This window comes from Hemiscyllium ocellatum, chromosome 8 (assembly GCF_020745735.1).
Source record: "Hemiscyllium ocellatum isolate sHemOce1 chromosome 8, sHemOce1.pat.X.cur, whole genome shotgun sequence".
Classification (NCBI taxonomy): Eukaryota; Metazoa; Chordata; class Chondrichthyes; order Orectolobiformes; family Hemiscylliidae; genus Hemiscyllium; species Hemiscyllium ocellatum.
In genome coordinates this window covers 86,281,265-86,302,348 of record NC_083408.1, presented here as the reverse complement: position 1 = coordinate 86,302,348, position 21,084 = coordinate 86,281,265, and the positions used below count along the sequence as shown (strand labels likewise).

Below are 21,084 nucleotides of genomic sequence, written 5' to 3'. Positions count from 1 at the left end.
TTATTTTTCCCAAGATATGTGTCATTCTGACTTGGAACTATATCTTCGTACTTCACTGCTGCTAGTTAAAATTTTCAGAATTCCCTTCCTAACAGCACTGTGGGTATTCCAACACTAGATATACCACCTTCCAGGGCAATTATAGATGGGCAATAAATGCTGGCCTAGCCAGAATTGACCACTTTCCCTTGAATGAATAAAACAAGGTCAGTCTGGACCTGCACAGGAATCCATCTCCCCTATTAAAAAAGGCATAACTAAAAGCTCTCCAAACCTCGCTCATGTGGTACTGATCACTTTGATCCCACTAACGTAACCTCTCATTTCTAGTTGATCAAGTTAAAGCAGTCACAATTTAAGAACATAAGAACAAGGTGCAGGAGTAGGCAATTCAGCCCCTTGAACCTGATGTGCCATTTAATACAATCCCCTCATCTCGGCTTCAACTTCACTCACCTGCCCACTCGCCATAATCCTTTAACCTGTTTCTAATTTAAAAATTTTCATAAGTCACAGAGAAATATAGCTCAGAAATTGACCCTTCAGTCCAACTCGTCCATGCCGACCAGATCTCTCAAATTACGTTAGTCCCATTTGCCAGCACTTGGCCCATATCGCTCTAAACTTTTCCTATTCATATACACATCCAGATGCCTTTTAAATATTGTAATTGTACAAGCATCCACCACTTCCTCTGGTAGTTCATTCCATACATGCACCATTTAGTGTTTAATTCCTGCCTTAATTTGCCTTTCCCAAAATTTCCCTTTCCTCACATTTATCTAAATCAAACTCCATCTGCTACTCATGGCCCATTGACCCAACTGATCAAGATCCCATTGTACTCTGACGTAACCTTTTGCTATCCACTACACCTCTAATTTTGATGTCATCTGAAAACTTACTACATCCTACCTGCATCCACCTAAAGCCATGTCACCCACCTTCCCCCAGGCCCCACCCCCCATTTATTTTGCAGTTCTCTTCATTGAAACATCAATGCCCCTTCTTCTCTGCTGCTTGACCTGCTGTGCTTTTTCCAGCTCCAATCCTTATCCACTGACTCTCCAGCATCTGCAGTTCTCACTGTCTCCAAACTTACTCATAACCATCTGATGAAGAAGCTAGTGCTTTCAAATAAACCTGTTGAAGTTTAACTTAGTGTTGTGTGATTTTTAACTTTGCATACCTCCTATGTTCACATCCAAATTATATATATATAATGTCAAAAAGAAGTGGACCCGGCACTGACCCTTGTGGGAATACAAGTTTTAACTTTTCCAATTCATCAGTACTGATTTCTAATCGCTCCAGCAATGGTTGTCTGTGGGAGTCTTCTGGGCTATTGCTGTGATCACCTTAGGCCACCTTTCCTAATTTGTTATGAGTTTCTTTAAAAACTTCTTGGGCCCTGGAACTGATGGTCCAGGACCAGGATCAGCTGCTACAGAATTCTGTCCATTTGGGCCATTTTTTGAAAAGGTATTGTCTGAGCTTGACTAATTTTGCTAGCAAGCATATGATTCTTGGGTTCCTTACTGGATTTCTCTTCAACTTTTAAAAATTAAAAAAATGATTTTTATAAGGTGTTGAAATATAGAGTAAATGTTCCTCCACTCGTTCAAACTCAAAAGTAAATTAAATTGAAATCCCCTCAGCTTCATCCCCATCGAACACTTCTAGGACAGGGACAATGGTTTAAAACTCAAAGAAGAATTTCTTCTCCTTGTTGCCACTGAAAGTAAATAAAATAAAACTCCCCTCACTGACCCTATCAAATACATCTGGGACAAGAATGCAGGGTTAAAATAAAAGGTCTTTGGGTTTGTTCAAGGAATCCAAAGTGTCTCTACGGTTTCTACACAAGAGGAGAAAGTGTGGTCTGCAGATGCTGGAGATCAGAGCTGAAAATGTGTTGCTGGAAAAGCACAGCAGGTCAGGCAGCATCCAAGGAACAGGAAATACGACGTTTCGGGCATAAGCCCTTCATCAGGATTCCTGATGAAGGGCTAATGCCCAAAACGTCGAATTTCCTGTTCCTTGGATGCTGCCTGACCTGCTGCGCTTTTCCAGCAACACATTTTCTACACAAGAGACCAGCATCTGTCCCCCTCTAGGCTGACTTCCTTACAGTCCCTCTATATCCCATTACCATTTTCCAGCTTGAGCCTTACTTGCTGTGCTGGTAGAACACCTGGCTAATAGACAAATTGTGATCAGTGCCAGAGTCTCTCACAGCTGCCCTCTTAAGAACCAGCACAGTTTGAACGTACAATGTACCGGGTATGGTTGGCAGTTCGGGTTCAGAGGGCTGTAGAATCACTTCAAACCAAAACCTCTTAACTGGGACACCAAATGTTGTCCGTTACTGTTTGAACAAGTTGTAGACAATTCCAATCAGAATGTTATGAGTGACTTTGTCCATGTTTCCCACAATACCAAGGCGGTCAAATCAGTAAGAACACAAGCTGGTACCAAAGCAAAACATTCACACTTTATTAGGAATAAAATTACAATAATTTTTAATAATAAACATACTATCTGCAATCCTGTTTGGCTCCCTAAGGTGACAACACTTCCAGAGTGTCTTGTAAATGTACACAGTCGTGCTCTGCTATCTCCTCAAATATATTCAGTACTCTTGCATCTGCCACAATCCACAAATCATCAACAACTCTTTGAGAGAAGTAATTCCTCCTCATTTTCTGTTTTAAAGCTGCAATCTGTTAGCCTAAAACTATGATCTCTCATCCTAGATTGTCCCACAGGGGAGACATCCTCTATACATCTGGTTTGTCGATCAGCTTTAGCATATAGTTCAATTAGATCTGCTTTCATTTGTCTAAACTCTAGTGAGTACAGACCTATACTGCACATTAAGACAAGTTTTTCAACTCTGGAATTAAAGTAGTGACCCTTCTTTTGAAGTGCTTCTAAATCTTTCCTCAAATCAAGGGACCAAAACTATACACAGTATTGCAGATGCTGTCTCAACATTACCTTGTGCATTTGCAACAACACTTTTTTTCTACATTTACGTACCATTCGTTTAACGATAAATGTCAAAATTCCATTTACTTTCGTTATTACCTACTGTACCTGCATACTAGCTTTCTGTGATTCGTGCATGAGAAGACCCACATCCTTCTGCTTTAACACTTTGTGATACTACTTAGATATTTCTAAATACTGATCTTTATTAAATTATGGATTCACTTGGTCTTGTGATTTAAAATCTGTTGAACATGCATTCTACTCCAATCAAGGAAACAATAAAAATGGCCTCTACTTTATTGGTTAATAGTAAAAGTTGCATCCATACTTAATTTCTATTGACCTGGCTCCTATAAAATAGGAAACCCTGGCATACAACTAACTAATTTAAATTTCAGTTTAGTAAATCCAATTCTCAGAAGCTTGTTGTAATGTACGTATTTGAAATCTGCTGGGGGTTATATTAGATAATTTCTAAAAAAAAAATACACACACCGATCCATCTGTTCCCAACTACGGAAGTTAAAGATAAAGTTGGACGAGGGGATTTATAATTCTGGGAAGAATAGTAGTAAACGTGATGCTTAGAATTGTTTATGGAACTAGCAAAGGGTGATGGGAAACTCAGTGAAATTGAATAAATAGACTGAGAGTCTGAAATGTAAAAACAGATTGGAAGAGCTTTCACAGTCAAATTAAAAGGAGGAGACTAGGTTCAGGATCTTTAGGAATGCTGACAGCTCGGTGAGTGCCTGACCTGAAGCTCTGGGCCTACTGAAGCTAGGAGCTCAATCCGAGCACTGTCACTGCTGCTGCCAACAATCCCCTGAACCTGCTCCGGCTTCCCCATGACATCGGAAAATGAAAGAAAAGACAAACACAAAGATAGAACATGGGGGGAGCGAGAGAGAGAGAGAGAGAGATGTGGCTGGCCTGGAACAAGTACCCCCTTACCATGCCTATGCCACCATGTTGGAGGGTTATCTTGGGGAATCAGGAAGTAGGAGAGACACTGAATAAATGTTTTTTACATCTGTTTTCACAATGGAAAATGCAATAATCTCAGAAGTAAGTGGTAAGTAAGGGACTAATGAGAATGAAGGACATAAGATGAAAACCAGTAAATCCCTGAGATCTGATGGTTTGCATCTTTAAGTTCTAGGTGAGGTAGCTGCAGAAATACTGAATGCACTTGCTCTATCCAAAATTCCCTAGATTGTAGAATGAATTATATATTAGCATATGACTTTACTATTCTCCAAAAGGAGGGAAAGTGAGATCAGGAATTACAGCTCAGTTAGCTTGACACCAATCATCAGGAAAATGCTAGAACCTGACATTAAAGAATTCTTAACAGTGCACTTAGAAAAATTATGGTATGATCAGACAAGATCAACATGAGCTTATTAAAGAGATAGATTATTGATGATTTTTTTTTAAGGAAATAGGGTAAATAAATGATATGGTGTACAGGATTCCCAGAGGCTTTCAGTAAAGTGGCACAGTAAATGGGAATACACAAGCTTAAGGGCTCATGAAATTGGGGGTAATATCCGCATGGATGGAAGACTGGTTTATAGATACAAGGTAGAGAACCGGAATAAACCAGGTATTTTCATGTTGGCAAGTTGTAATTAATGGAGTGCTGCAAGTATCAGTGCTGGAACCTTAGCTATTTACAATTTATACGATTAGCTTAGATGACAGCATAGTGGCTCAGTGGTTAGCACTGCTGCCTCACATCACCAGGGTCCCAGATTCGATTCCAGCCTCGGACGACTGTCTGTGTGGAGCTTGCACATTGTCCCAGTGTCTGCGTGGGTTTCCTCCAGGTGCTCTGGTTTCCTCTCACAGTCCAAAGATGTGCAGATTTGGTGAATTGGCCATGCTAAATTGTCTGCAGTGTTAGGTGCATTAGTCAGGGGTAAATGTAGGGGAATGGATCTGGGTGGGTTGCTCTTCAGAGGGTCGGTGTAGACTTGTTGGGCCGAAGGGCCTGTTTCCACACTGTAGGGAATCTAAGCTAATCTAAATATCAAAATTTGCTCATGATATGAAGTAAGGTTGGTAGTATAAGCTATGATGAGGACATAGAGAGGCTGGAGAGAAATCTAAATATGTCAAGTCCATAGGTGGTTGGTTGAATATAATGTGGGGAATTGTGCGGTTATTCACTGTAAATGGAAAAAGAGAATATTCTTCAATAAGTGTAAAACTTGTAAATGTTGATGTTCAGAAAGACTTAAAAATGTTTTTACAAGGCCAAAGTCACCATGTAGGATTTTCCTTCTCAGCCTCTTCCCTCCGTTAAACCACCATCTCTCTCTAATAAGCTAGCAGCCCTTTGGTCCGGTAGCTATATGACAACTTTACTTTTAAAAGGAACATACGTTAGATTAGATTACTTACAGTGTGGAAACAGACCCTTCAGCCCAACAAGTCCACACCGACCCGCTGAAGCGCAACCCACCCATACCCCTACATATAACCCTTACCTAACACTACGGGCAATTTAGCATGGCCAATTCACCTGACCCGCACATCTTCGGACTGTGGGAGGAAACCGGAGCACCCGGAGGAAACCCACGCAGACACCATGCAAACTCCACACAGTCAGGGAATTGAACCCCGGTCTCAGGCGCTGTGAGGTAGCAGTGCTAACCACTGTGCCACCATGCTGCCATGGTTAGTCTGAAGCTACAGTAAGGAACAAGGAAGGTAAGCACCTCAGCCTTTACTGAAAGTTGATTGGGGCTAAAGTAAAGGAATCTAGCTGCAACTAGAGGAAACTAGTTGCAAAGAAACTAGAGGAATTTCTTCACTTTGTGAGGAATGTTTGGAATTCTCTGCCCCTGAAGCTTGTGGCTGCACTACTTATTTAGACTTAGACTTAGACTTAGACTTACAGTGTGGAAACAGGCCCTTCGGCCCAACAAGTCCACACCGACCCGCCGAAGCGAAACCCACCCATACCCCTACATTTACCCCTTACCTAACACTACGGGCAATTTAGCATGGCCAATTCACCTGACCCGCACATCTTTGGACTGTGGGAGGAAACCGGAGCACCCGGAGGAAACCCACGCTGACACGGGGAGAACGTGCAAACTCCACACAGTCAGTCGCCTGAGTCGGGAATTGAACCTGGGTCTCAGGCGCTGTGAGGCAGCAGTGCTAACCACTGTGCCACCGTGCCGCCCATGAACATTTTGAAGATTGAGAGGCAGACGTCTGATTTTTCCGGACACACAGACACAGAGCAAGTGGGCAAGGAAATTTACCTGAGGTAGAGCATCAGCGATGGTCACATTGAACGATAAAGCAGTTTCAAGGAGCCATATAGTTTACTCCTGGTTGTGGTTATGTTCTTAGCCCACAGCCATTCACTTCAATACAGCAGAACATTAAATTTGTGTTCTCCATTGCAGCAAAGTCATTGACTGCATGCATCAACAGAGGCCCAATATTAAGAATGGTTAGCATCACGAAAAAAATGTTATTGACCCCTTGAAGGAGAGGCTTAACATGAATGGTGGAATCTTTGGAGAAGTGATTCTGTTCTGTAATGCAGTAAGGAATTGCTGAAGATGTGATGTGACATAGTACAGACCAATAATTTCTGACGATTAACTGGATGTGCTGTTGCTGTGCAAGGACATGGGAACATCTGATATCCTGATGATGCAGAAGACTGTCTGTCTACGTGGAAGCCCTGGTTAAAGTGGGAAGAATAACAGCAGAGGTTAATGCCTGAAGTTTAGCTCCAAGAGCAAGCTCCAAGAAGAAGTTGAACAATTTTACTCAGGTTGTCAAGGCAAATGAGCAAATGGCACTTACATCCAACTGAATTGAGAGCCTTATTGAATGCTGCTTAACTCACTGCACCCCATCACCCATTACCAAGAATAACTATCAATCAATACACGACCGTTCATATGCTTTACATCAACCTCGCAAGTGTAACAATGTGATTTGGACAGCACAGTGGCTCAGTGGTTAGCACTGCTGCCTCATAACAGTGGGACCTGAGTTTGATTCCAGCCTCAGGCAATGTCTGTGTGGAGTTTGCATGTTCTCCCGTGTCTTCACGGATTTCCTCCAGGCTTTCCGGTTTCTCCCAAAATCTGAAGATGTGCAGGTTAGGTGAATTGGCCATGCTAAATTGCCCATTATGTTCAGGGATGTTTAGGTTAGGTGCATTAGTCAGGGAAAATGTACAGTACTCGGGTAGGGTAATAGGTCTGGGTGGGATATTCTTGGAAGGGTCGATTTGGACTTGTTGGGCCAAATGGTCTGTTGGCACATTGTAGATTCTGTGATGATTCAAACATACACTGAACTTAAGCTCATGCCTTTACATGCAGCCAAATCACCCAAATATATTGTAGACTCAACTGCCACTACTTCCTCTGTCTTGCTGGAGGGTGTGATACATAGCAGGAGGTGACAGGAAAGTACTGAAGAACAAGTGGGCTGACATGTTTTAATCCCTTTAGAGGAGACATGCGGACCATTATGAGAAGCTGCATCATTAAGACTGTAGTCACTGATGTTAGGGGAGGGATTGATGATAAGTGTATTTCCACCTTCCTTCTGACTTCCCATTTCCTCCTCATCACATTCTGTCTTCTGGCTCACAAGCTACAGATGGTTGAAGCACTTTTACTTTTTCCCCCTCCCACCCCACAATCCAATCTTTGTCCCTTTTTCTTTTCAAATACCCAATAATTTGAACGATCCAGTTAAAGGAGGATTTACATTTGCTGTACATATTTTAGAGGCTAGATTATAGGACGTCTGGCAGTGGCACAAGAGCTGAAGTAGGGAACAGATAATGCACATTGCTTGAGGGTAATACTTATTGTACTTGTTTTGAACAGGAGTCCGATGTGGACTTTAATGAACCAGGCTACAGAAGAGGGTGCTTTAAATAAAAGCAAAAAATAGCAGATGGTGGAAATATGAAATAAATTCAAAATGCTGGTAGCATTTGTGGAGAGAGAAAAAAGGAATTGATGTTTTGAGTGCAATGAATTCAGAAATCCAAGAACTTCTGAAGAAGAGTCTTTGGGCTCCGTGTTAATTCTGTTTTCTTTGCCTCTCTCTCTGTCTCTTAGCCGATGCTGCTAGACCTGCTGCATTCCGCCAGCACTTTCTGTTTTTGATACAGAGTAAAGTAGCTTGGTGTACACAATAAAATGACTGGTACACTGGATAGTCTTCCAGAAAACCTGCATTCAATTTCAAACAGCTAGGAGGAGTCCAACGATATGCAGAGCTTACTTGCAACTCATTTTTCCCTGTACGGAACAGATGATTATGTCCATCAGCATACGTACGGAATCCACCATGATACAGCCATCCAATGTCTGATCCCATTGCAGCACAAACAGCATTTACAGAGCTGGAAGTCAACTCTATTAAAGGTTTAGGTGCTGCAATAGAAATTATGGCCTCTGACTTTGCACATTCAGAATTCTGCCATGGATACCACTGTTAAAAGGGATTCTAGAACGTCACATCTAGACATCAATCTGTTCTCTAACAGATCAACATAGTTGATTATGTAGCCTTGGGCGGTGGTATGCTGGAACACCTAGATTATCTGAATGTGATGGGCGGGCACTATTTCGTTCAGATAATCGATTACTTGGTTAATCGATTAAATGCCTTTCCTCTGGGGTTCAGAATTTTAAAGTCTGCTCCCTGTTCAGGAGATGGCAGCAGCACACAGCGTGCAAGACCCCACACGCCCTGCCCTTAACCCCATGCAACACCACCCTCCGCCTCCACACTCCCATGCAATACCACCCCCGCCCCCATCGCCAACACCGCCTCCCCCCGCCCCCAATCCCATCCACACTGCACCCTACCCCCTGGCTTCCATGCAACACTGCCCCCGTACCCAACACACCCTCCTGCTTCCGACCCCGTGCAACACTCTGCCCCCCCGCCCCCAACACCGCTCTACTGCCCCCTACACCATCCGATACCGTGCCCCGCCGCTCCTCAAACCTGTCCAACACTGCACCCCAACCCCATCCACTCCCGCCCCATCTCCGGGGCAGCTGGACTGGACACCAACAACAAGACTACTGCAGTTGCCTCTGTGGAGTAAGTCTTCAAATTGCGCACACTTGCAGCCACAGTCCCACACACAACTTTTTATTGCAACATTTTGATAGGTTCCACCTTTGCCCTGTACAGGACAAATTTGGAGAGATTCTCTAGGGACGGGTATGGAGTACACACCTGTGTAGAACTCCAGGTAAAGTGTGGGGACAGAGAGAGGGTGGGCCGATAATCATTTGGAGATGGTGCCTGTTTAATTACTGTAAGCAAAAGATGCGATCACTGTTGGAAGCACGTCTTTGATGTAATGATCTCCTTCAGATAATTGGTATTCAGATAATTGAGGTTCCTCTATACTTGCTTGCCTCTCTCAGTGACTGTATTCCTGCTCCTGCCCCTGTCCCTTTGTAAGTATCCTTGCTGTTATCTATCAGCCAACCCATAAGAATGAGGACCAAGCCAATTTGTTGGTATCTAGCCAACAAATCTAGAGTAGTTTGAGATTATCCTCGAAGCCATCCACATCTCTCAATTGAAAATCAATAACCTCCCATCACCCTTGTTGAAGCTACTGGGAAAGCACCAGTGCAGGCATAGGCCCATTGAAGGCAAAACTGAAGGGAATGTGCAGAGAAGATTAGTTTAATATTGTAAGCGTTATGTAACCAGTAAGTTTAAAAACTTAGATTGGAATGTGCTGCTTCTGGTTTTTTGTTTTATTTTTGGTGTTTCCAGAAAGAGGGTGATGCGATGGTCAGTGAAAGGTAAAGACTACATCACACTGACTGGGAAGGTGGGTTTGAGGAGATGCTATCACTCTAATAATTTTGTTTTGTAGACTCCGGGAAGAAAATGGCTATCTCCTACATGATCTCCCTTCCTATTCCTGTTATTTCACTTCCTGTTGCACTTCCTTCACTTCCTCCTTTTAACTATTTTCTTGCCCCTCAACTTGTCGCTTGATAGATGTAGCAAGAGCACATGCCAACATAATGGCCAGTTCTGTATCATGTAGCATGCTATTATAAATCTTGATATTTTTAAACTCTGCATAAATTAACCAAGGGCTCTTCCAGACTTGTCCAGGTAATGAAACTGTTGCTCAAGGGTATGAATAGTATACTTTATGGTTTTCCTTCTGACACCATAGCTTTCATTGTAGACCTGTTGTGCATGAGTTACACCAAAGTCACGAGCCATACAAATGTGGAGCCCGCGATATTCAATAACCATTCTCTGATTTTCGTGTTGGGTCAAATGAAGGTGACAGAGAAGACTGTCACAAAATGAAAAAATCATGACTAATGCTTGGATAGTGGCATATGTTTGTCTTGGTTTAACATTTAATCCAGGACATTTTGCCTCCCACAGTACTGCAGTGACACTCGATCCTCAGTTCAGATTTTGTGTCCAATTCTCTTCAGTGTGACTTGACCATACAACATCCTGACTGGGAGGAAAGGTAGTTACTCACTGAGCAGACACCTTAGAGGTGCAAATTAGCTTGCATTGGAGAAAGGGAGGTTAAATCATCGAATGTTACAGTTCAGATGGAGGCAATTCAACCCATTGTGTCTGTACCAGCTCCTGAAAGAGATACCCAGCCAGTCCAATTCTGCAGCCCTATCTCAGTTGCCCTGTAACTTCATCCCTTTCAAATATATTTCTGGCTGTTGTGGTTCTGTTCGCCGAGCTGGGAGTTTTTGTTGCAAACGTTTTGTCCCCTTTCTAGGTGACATCTTCAGTGCTTGAGAGCCTCCTGTGATGCGCTTCTGTGCTGGTTCCTCCGGCATTTATATTTCTGGCTCTTTTGAAACTTCCTATGGAAACATCTCCGTCCCTCTCCCAGACAGGGCATTCCAAATCCTAACAGCTTTGAGTAAAGATATTTCTCTGCATCTCACTCCTAGCTCTCTTGCTGACAGTCTTGAAGTTGTGATCCCTAGTTATTGACGTACTAACTAGTGAAATGAGAACATCCTTCATTAATCTGTCATCATTGTTCATAATTTTGAACACTTCACTAAACCTTCTCTGCTCCAAGGAGAACAAGCCCAATCTCTCTAATATTTAAAGCATAGCTTTAAATTAAGGGGTGGTAGATATAGGACAGACGTTAGGGGTAGATTCTTTAGTCAGCGAGTCATGAGTTCATGGAATGCCCTGCCAGTAGCAGTGGTGGACTCTCCCTCTTTATGGGCATTTAAACGGGCATTGGATAGACATAGGGAGGATAGTGGGCTAGTGTAGGTTAGGTGGGCTTGGATCGGCGCAACATCGAGGGCCAAAGGGCCTGTACTGCGCTGTACTTTTCTATGTTCTATGTTCTATTTGCATGGATCTAAAATCATTCATTCCTGGTATCAATCTCGTAAATCTCCTTTAAACTCTCTTCAGGGCTTTAATATCCTTCCTTAAATAAAGTGCCCAGAACTGAACACACTACTCCAAATGTGGTCTGACCAATGATTTGTAGAGATGTAGTGTCACTTAAGAGTCATCGAGTCATACAGTAATACAGTATGGAAATAGGCCCTTCAGCCCAAACTGGTCCATGCTGACCATGGTCAAGATTAGAGTGGTGCTGGAAAAGCACAGCAGGTCAGGCAGCATCCGAGAAGCAGGAAAATCAACATTTCAGGTAAAAGTCCTTCATCGGGTTTTTGCCCTAAACATCGATTTCCTGATTCTCGGATGCTGCCTGACCTGCTGTGCTTTTCCAGCACCACTCTAATCTTGACTCTGACCCCCAGCATCTGCAGTTCTCACTTTCGTCATGCTGACCCTGGTGCCCGCACAACTAGTTCCAATTGCCTGCATTTGCTCCAATTCCCTCTAAACCCGTCCCATCCATGTACCTATCCAAACATTTTTAAAATGTTGCTATTATACCGACCTCAACCACTTTTCCTGGCAGCCCATTCCATATATGCACCACTCTTAGTGTGAAGAAGTTGGCAGTCTGCTCCTTAAGTTTTTTTTCCCTCTCACCTTAAACCTATTCCCTCTAGTTTTCAATTTCCCCATCTGTGGGAAAAAGACTGTATGCATTCATCCTATCTATTCCCCTCATGATTTTATAAACCTCAATAAGGTCACCCCTCATTCTCCTACATTACAAGGAATAAAGTCCTATTCTGGTCAACCTCTCCCTACAACTCAGGCCTACTAGTCCTGGCAACATCCTCATAAATCTTCTTCGCACTCTTTCCAGTTTAACTATGCCTTTTGTATAACAGGGTGAACGGCACTATACACAATACTCCAAGTGCAGCTTCACCAACGATCTATATGACTGCATCATAACATCCCAACTCCTATATTCAATGCCTCAACCAATGAAGGCCAGCATGCTAAGTGACTTTTTCACCACCCTGTCTACCTGTGATGCTGCTTTCAAAGAACTATGTACTTGGAGTACAAGATCCCTCTGTTCCACAGCACTCCACAGAATCTTACCATTTATTGTATAAGTCCTACCTTGGTTTGACTTTCCAATGTGCAACACCTCACATCTATCTGTATTCAATTGTGTTTGCCAGTGCTTAGCTCACTTCCCTATCTGATGAAGGTCCCTCTAATTTTTGATAATCTTCGTCGCTATCAATAATACCTCTAATTTTGTATCATCGCAAACTTACTAATCATACCTTTTACATTCACATTCAGATCATTTATGTAAATAAGAAATAAAAAGGTCCCAGTACACTACTAGCTACAGGACTCCAATCCAAAAAAACAATCTTCAGCCATCATCCTCTGCTTCCTTCCATTGAGCCAATTTTGAATCCAATTAGCTAGCTCTCCCTGGATCCTGTGCAAACTAACCTTCATGACTAGCCTGCCATGTGGAACCTTGTCAAAGGCCTTACTAAAGTTCATATAGACAACATCTTTTGTCTTACCCTCATCAATCCTCTTGGTTACCTCCTTGAAAGAAATTTTAAAAAATGTTCTTACTTTTACTTTATGCCTCTATTTATAAACACCAGGATCCAATAAACCTTTTTAACTGTTTCAACTTATCTGGCCACCTTCAGAGAACCATGCACACAGACCCTGAAGTCCCTCTGCTCCTGCACTCCTCTCAGTTGTATCATTGAGCCTGTATTGTCTTTTCATGTTTCTTCTACCAAAGTGCATTACCTCACATTTCACTGCATTGAAACTCATTTGCTAAGTGTTTTCCAAGTTGGCCACCTTGTCAATGTCTCTTTATTGCTCAGCATCGTCCGCACAAATCATTATTCTCCTAATCTATAAATGTAGAGATTTTGTCCTGAATACCCATCTACAAATGGTTTATGTAAGTCATAAAAAGAAAGGGTCCCAACACCAATCCATAGAGAACAACACTTTCAACTTGTCTCCAATTTTGAAATGCACATTTCTACCTACCCTCTGTTTTCTAATTTCTGATCCATGCTGCCAAGACCAAATCGGTCCCTAACCATTTATAATTTGCTAACCGACCTGCCATGTGGCAGCATATCAAATGCTTGCTGAAAATCCAAATATATAACGTTCACATCCTTGCTTTCATTCAATGCTTGTGTCACCTCATCAAAACGTCCAATCAATTTTGTCAGACAAGGCCTGCCCTTGACAAAACCATGTTAACTCTCTAGTATTAACTTGTCTTTCTCTAAGTATCTTTATTTAAACCCACATCATGGCCTCCACCAGCTTTCAATAGACAATAGGTACAGGAGTAGGCCATTCTGCCCTTCAAGCCTGCACCACTATTCAATATGATCATGGCTGATCATCCTTAATCAGTATCCTGTTCCTGCCTTATCTCCATAACCCTTGTTTCCACTATCCTTGAGAGCTCTATCCAACTCTTTCTTAAATGAATCCAGAGACTGGGCCTCCACTGCCCTCTGGGGCAGAGCATTCCACACAGCCACCACTCTCTGGGTGAAGAAGTTTCTCCTCATCTCTGTCCTAAATGGTACACCCCATATCTTTAAGCTGTGTCCTCTGGTTCGGCACTCACCCATCAGCGGAAACATGTTTCCTGCCTTCAGAGTGTCCAATCCTTTAATAATCTTATATGTCTCAATCAGATGCCCTCTCAGTCTTCTAAACTCAAGGGTAGACAAGCCCAGTCGCTCCAGTCTTTCAACGTAAGGTAGTCCCACCATTCCAGGAATTGACCTCGTGAACCTACGCTGCACTCCCTCAATAGCCAGAATGTCTTTCCTCAAATTTGGAGACCAGAACTGCACACAGTACTCCAGGTGTGGTCTCACCTGGGCCCTGTACAGCTGCAGAAGAACCTCTTTGCTTCTATACTCAATCCCTCTTGTTATGAAGGCCAGCATGCTATTAGCCTTCTTCACTACCTGCTGTACCTACATGCTTACCTTCATTGACTGGTGTACAAGAACACCCAGATCTCTCTGTACTGCCCCTTTACCTAAATTGATTCCATTTAGGTAATAATCTGCCTTCCTGTTCTTGCCACCTAAGTGCTAATAACCATACATTTATCCACATTAAACTGCATCTGCCATGCATCTGACCACTCACCTAACCTGTCCAGGTCACCCTGTAATCTCCTAACATCCTCATCACATTTCACCCTGCCACCCAGCTTAGTATCATCAGCAAATTTGCTAATGTTATTACTAATACCATCTTCTATATCATTAACAGATATTGTAAAAAGCTGCGGTCCCAGTACTGATCCCTGTGGTACCCCACTGGTCACTGCCTGCCATTCCGGAATGGAGCCATTTATCACTACTCTTTGTTTCCTATCAGCTAGCCAACTTTCAATCTAACTTAGTACTTTGCCCCCAATACCATGCGCCCTAATTTTGCTCACTAACCTCCTATGTGGGACTTTATCAAAAGCTTTCTGAAAGTCCAGGTACACTACATCTACTGGATCTCCCTCATCCATCTTCAGAGTTACATCCTCAAAATTCCAGAAGATTAGTCGAGCATGATTTCCCCTTCATAAATCCATGCTGACTCTGACCTATCCTGTTACTACTATCCAGATGTGTCGTAATTTCATCCTTTATAATAGGCTCCAGCATCTTTCCCACCACTGGGGTCAGACTAACTGGTCTATAAATTCCTGTTTTCTTTCTCCCATCTTTCTTAAAAAGTGATACATTAGCCACCCTCCAATCTGCAGGAACTCATCCTGAATCTATCGAACTCTGGAAAATCACCAGCGCATCCATAATTTCTAGAGCCATTTCCTTCAGTACCCTGGGATGTAGACCATCAGGCCCCGTGGACTTATCAACCTTCAGACCTAACAGTCTCTCCAACACCAATTCCTGGTAAATATACATTCCCTTCAGTTCAGGTCCTTCAGCCACTGTTACCTCAGGGAGATTGCTTGTGTCTTCCCCAGTGAACACAGATCTGAAGTATCAATTCAATTCTTCTGCCATTTCTTTGTTCCCTGTAATATATTCCCCTGTTTCTGTTTTCAAGGGCCCAATTTTAGTCTTAATCATTTTTTTGCCTTTCACATACCTAAAAAAGCTTTTACTATCCTCCTTTATATTTTTGGCCAGTTTACCTTAGAACCTAATTTTTTCTCTGCATATTTCCTTCTTAATAATCCTCTGTTGTTCTTTAAAAACTTCCCAGTCCTCCATTTTCCCACTTATCTTTGCTATGAAATACTTTTTCTCTTTTAACTTTATATGTTTCTTAACTTTCCCCGTCAGCCACGGCCACCCATGCCTCCTCCTAGGATTTTTCTTCCTTTTTGGAATGAACTGATCCTGCAACTTCTGCATTATACACAGAAATATCTGCCACTGTTCCTCCACTGTCATCTGTACTAAGGTATTGCACCATTGAACTTTGGCCAGCTCCTCCCTCATATCTCCACAGTTCCCTTTATTCAACAGAAATATTGTCACTTCCGATTGTACCCTCTCCCTCTCAAATTGCAGATTGAAGCTTATTGTATTATGGTCACTACTTCCCAATGGCTCCTTCACTTCGAAGTCCCTGATCAATTCTGGTTCGTTGCACAATACCAGTTCCAGAATTGCCTTCTCCCTGGTCGGCTCCAGCACCAGCTGTTCTAAGAATCCATCTTGGAGGCACTCCACAAAGTCTCTTTCTTGAGGTCCAATACCACCCTGATTCTCCCAGTCTACCTGCCTGTTGAAATCCCCCATAACAACTGTAGTAACATCTTTGCGACAGGCCAATTTCAGCTCCTGATTCAACTTACATCCGACATCCAGACTACTGTTTGGGGGCCTGTAGATAACTCCCAGGAGGGTCTTTTTACCCTTAGTATTACTCAGCTCTATCCACACTGACTCTACATCCCCTGATTCTAGGTCCCCCCACACAAGGGACTGAATATCATCTCTTACCAACATGGCCATCCCACCCCCTCTGCCCGTCAGTCTGTCCTTACGATAGCACTTGTAGCTTTGAATATTTATTTCCCAGGCCCTGTCCACTTGAAGCCATGTCTCAGTTATCCCCACAATATCGTATCTGCCAATTTCCAAAAGAGCCTCAAGCTCATCCATCTTATTTCTAATGCTTCGTGCATTCATGTATTTTTAATTTGTTACTGCCCTCACCCTTCCCATTAACTCCTATTTCACTCAACCTTACAGCATGGTCCCTTTGAGTTTTCTGCCTCATTGATACAGTTGTCTTTCTTGACTTCCCTTGTTCTAACTTTCCCTTCAATTTCCTTCTTAAGCATCCAGTTTGTTTCCTCCCCCCTGCTACTTAGTTTAAACGTAGCTGTGTTGCAGTAGCAAACCTGCCTGCCAGAATTCTGGTCCCTAACTTATTAAGGTGCAAACCGTCTCTCTTGTATAATTTATGCTAACCACAAAACATACCCCAGTGATCCAAGAATTTAATCCTTGCTTCCTGCACCAGTTCCCCAGCCACACGTTCAAGTCCATTATCTCCCTGTTTCTGGCCCCTCCAGCCTGAGGAACTGGAAGCAAACCGGAGATAACCACCCTGGATGTCCTGTTTTTCATCCTTCTTCCTAGTTCTCTAAAGTCCCGCTGTAGTATGTTCCTCCTCTTCTTCCCGACATCATTTGTGCCGACATGTACCACCACCTCTGGCTCTTCACTTTCGTCCTTGAGGATTTCCTGCACTCTGTGATGTCTTTAACTCTGGCACCAGGAAGGCAACACACCATCCTGAAGTCCCGCCTGCTGCCACAAAAACCCCGGTCAGTTCCCACTATTGATGTCAAACTGATTGGTCTTTCGAGGGATGAGAAGATTTAATGTGCAATAATGTTGTCTTGTGGAAACAGTATTATTGCCATTTGCACAAGAAATATTGCAAAGTGCTTTTGACTCTATGCTTACCTAAAAATGTTCTGTGGCTATGTCTTCAATCCTGAGCCTTCTGATTGTGAGATGAGAGGCCTAGCAAAATGAGCAAACTGTTGCAGCTAAATGATTAAATATTATTGAATGCATAATGTCATACTGTATTTTTCTTAGGGTAATGTATCCTCTTGTTAATTAATCCCAGTAACTTCCTGGACTTCTGACTACTGCGCCAGTTTTTCTGCAGTCCTGCTGACATTTCAAGATGATAAATCCCCTAGCAAAATGTTATTACAGTGTTTCTGAAACCCGGTGGGATATATTAATATTATCGTGTTTTAGTCAAAAAGCAAGCAATGAAGTCCCATTGTTTGCAAATCTTCATCTTGAGAGGGTTAACGAATAAGAGGTTAATGTTGGCTAGCCCCTTTTACTAAAAATAACTCTCTAGCACAAAGGACCAGTTCTATTTTATTGGCAGCAGAGGTTTTTCATTTGTGTATAGTGCAGCCTAATGGAATAATGAAATAAAGAATGTAAATCACTCTTTCACTGTTAGGAATAGATGGGTTTCACTCTAAGTGGTTTGGCATTTGAAGAATACATAACTAAAAATTTAATACAGGAATCAAATTGTATTGCCACAGTTTTATACCTTTAATATTCTAACTGAATCAGACATGTAAAAATAGAAACCAGGTTGTCTGTATGTGATGTTCTGTGACTAAACATAAGGTTTGGAGACAGTACATAATTAGAAGAATAATCAGCTTAGTGTTCCAAAGATGCTAACCATATAACAACAGAAATTAAGTGCAACTGAACCTTAACTGCAATTATGTTTGCAAGTGCTTGAATTCAATTCAGTAGTTATAATTTTCACAAATTTTTAGTTTAATGATCTACAGTAACTGCATGTTATTGAGAATGTTCAGTGCAGAGTAGAATTAGCTGAGTGTGCAAGTCTGATATTTGCCTTTGAGTGAAGAGACCAGTGGGCGTTGGTGAAGCTGTGGGAGATAACAAACAGTTGGTCTGCCAGCACCTTGCAAGAAAATGTACATTTCAGAATGGAAATTGTGCTGGGAACCTTACGAGCAAGACCTCTAACCCATAAACGAACACTGAATTATGAGTTTTAGACAAAGCACCAAGACAATTAAAATTTTAAAAGCCACTGTCAGGCAGTAACTATTCGTTCGCAAATTAGCATTTTATCTTTAATTGAAATTTTATTATTTTTATTATTACTTGCACTTCAAATCAGTAACTTATAATAAGTAATTTTTCTTACACTTTATTAAGATACTGCATTTTAATTTTCAACTGAGATTGATATCCTTCAATGACCGTTGTTGCAGCATAATGGGTCACAGTCTTAAAATTAAAATTTATTCATATATGAATGAAATAAGGAAATATATTTTCACATAAAGGGTAGGAGAAATTCATGCTTCTCAGAGCTTATTTAGGCTGGGGCAATTTAAAATTTCTATGTGAAGATTGACTGGTTTTTATCTGTGAAGTTATTAATAGATATGGATCAAACACGGGTCAGTGGAGGTGAGATAGAAATCAAATGTGATCTAATTGAATGGTGTAACAGCCTCAAGGGATTAATAGATTTATTCCTGCTTCCTCGATCTCTAAATTAGGTCAGTATTGGGAACAGAATTAAGTATAAGGCATTCCTAATCTTAAAATGAGAAAGCATTATTATAAAAATGATGATACCATGATTCATAAATGCAAGAGTATGAAAAATACAGGTCTCAGATTTTTTAAAAATTAAAAATTAAAATCTGGCAAGGCCTAGGAAGCACATCTTTAGAGTCTCCAACTGGAGAAGCAAAGCTCCAGTTATGGTCCACATTACAAGATGGAATATTTTAATACAGTTTGGGAGGAACAAAAAAGCCACTGGGACCAATACACATTTGCAAAAGTCAAATCATATCTTCTGTGAATTGAATGAGTCACTGAAAATTGTGGAAGTCATTTGATTTTTAGGACATTGTTTTGAAATCTTTAAATTGAGTACTCTCATCTTTCAGTCCTGTGGGTTAGTAGTCTTAAAATTAATTCTGAGTTGAATGGTTTGCAAATTATCTGGCTGTTCTTGTGTTTTGAAAATTTCCTTCAAAACAACATTGGAGTATCCATGATAATTAAAATATCTATCGCATTCACATAAATTACAATATTTCTCATCTACTAGATTAACCAATACTTTGATTCCATCGCTTGTAAATTGTTAGCTCAGCATTATTTATGAGGAACCTGGCTTAGATTTTTGTCAGCGGGAGTAGGTTTCTGCTTCTCAACAAGCTAACCCATCTGGTTCTAGAGATTGAAAACAAAAAATGCTGACGATCACAGTGGGTCAGAGCTGATGAAGTGTTATCCAAACTCAAAATGTTAGCATCCTCTCTCTCCATGGATGCTGCCTGACCTGCTGTGATTCCAGCATAGAGTCATAAAGATGTACAGCATGGAAACAGACCCTTCGGTCCAACTTGTCCATGCCGATCAGATATTCCAACCCAATCTAGTCCCACCTGCCAGACCCTGACCCATATCCCTCCAGACCCTTCCTATACATAAACCCATTCAGATGCCTGTTCAATGTTGCAACTGTACCAGCCTCCTCCACTTCTTCTGGCAGGTCATTCCATACACATCCCACCCTCTGCATGAAAAAAGTGCCCCTTAGGTCTCTTTTATATCTTTCTCCTCTCACCCTAAACCTATGCCCTCTAGTTCTGGACTCCCCAACCCCAGGGAAAAGACTTTGCCTATTTATCCTATCCATGACCCTCATGATTTTATAAACCCTCTATAAGGTCACCCCTCAGCCTTCAATGCTCCAGGGAAAACAGCTCCAGCCTATTCAACCTCTCCCTATAGCTCAAATCCTCCAACTCTGGCAACATCCTTGTAAATCTTTTCTGAACCCTTTCACGTTTCACATCTTTCTGATCGGATGGAGACCAGAACTGCATGTAATATTCCAACCGTGGTGTAACCACTGTCCTGTACAGCTGCAACATGACCTCCCAACTCCTGATGAAGGGCTTATGCCCGAAACATTGAATTTACTGTTTCTTGGATGCTGCCTGACCTGCTGCGCTTTTCCAGCAACACATTTTCAGCTCTGATCACTAGCATCTGCAGACCTCACTTTTTCCCAACTCTTAAACTCAATATTCCAACCAATAAAGGAAAGCACACCAGATGCCTTCTTCACTACCCTATCTATCTGTGACTCTACTTTCAAGGAGCTGTGAACCTGTACTCCAAGGTCTCTTTGCTCAGCAACACTCCCAAGGACCTTACCATTAAGCGTTTAAGTCCTGATAAGATTTGCATTCCCAAAATGCAGCACCTCTGTATCCAGATAGCTGGTTCTCCCTGTATTCCATGAGATCTAACCTTGCTATCCAGTCTTCCATGGGGAATCTTGTCGAACTCCTTTCTGAAGTCCATATAGATCACATCCACCGCTCTGTCCTCATCAGTCCTTTTTTGTTACTTCTTCAAAAAACTCTATCAAGTTTGTGAGACATGATTTCCCACGGACAAAGCCATGTTGACTATCCCTAATCAGCTCTTACCTTTCCAAATATGTGTACATCCTGTCCCTCAGGATTCTCTCCAACAAACTTTACACCACCGACGTCAGGCTCACCGGTCTATAGTTCCCTGGCTTGTCCTT

The 21,084-nt window shown here is 42.0% G+C and overlaps 1 protein-coding gene across 2 annotated transcripts in view; it reads left to right on the top strand.

Moving 5' to 3' along the window:
• Positions 1-21,084, top strand: part of rtn1a (reticulon 1a) — a 246,483-nt gene that overhangs the window by 76,720 nt on the left and 148,679 nt on the right. The window lies entirely within an intron of this gene.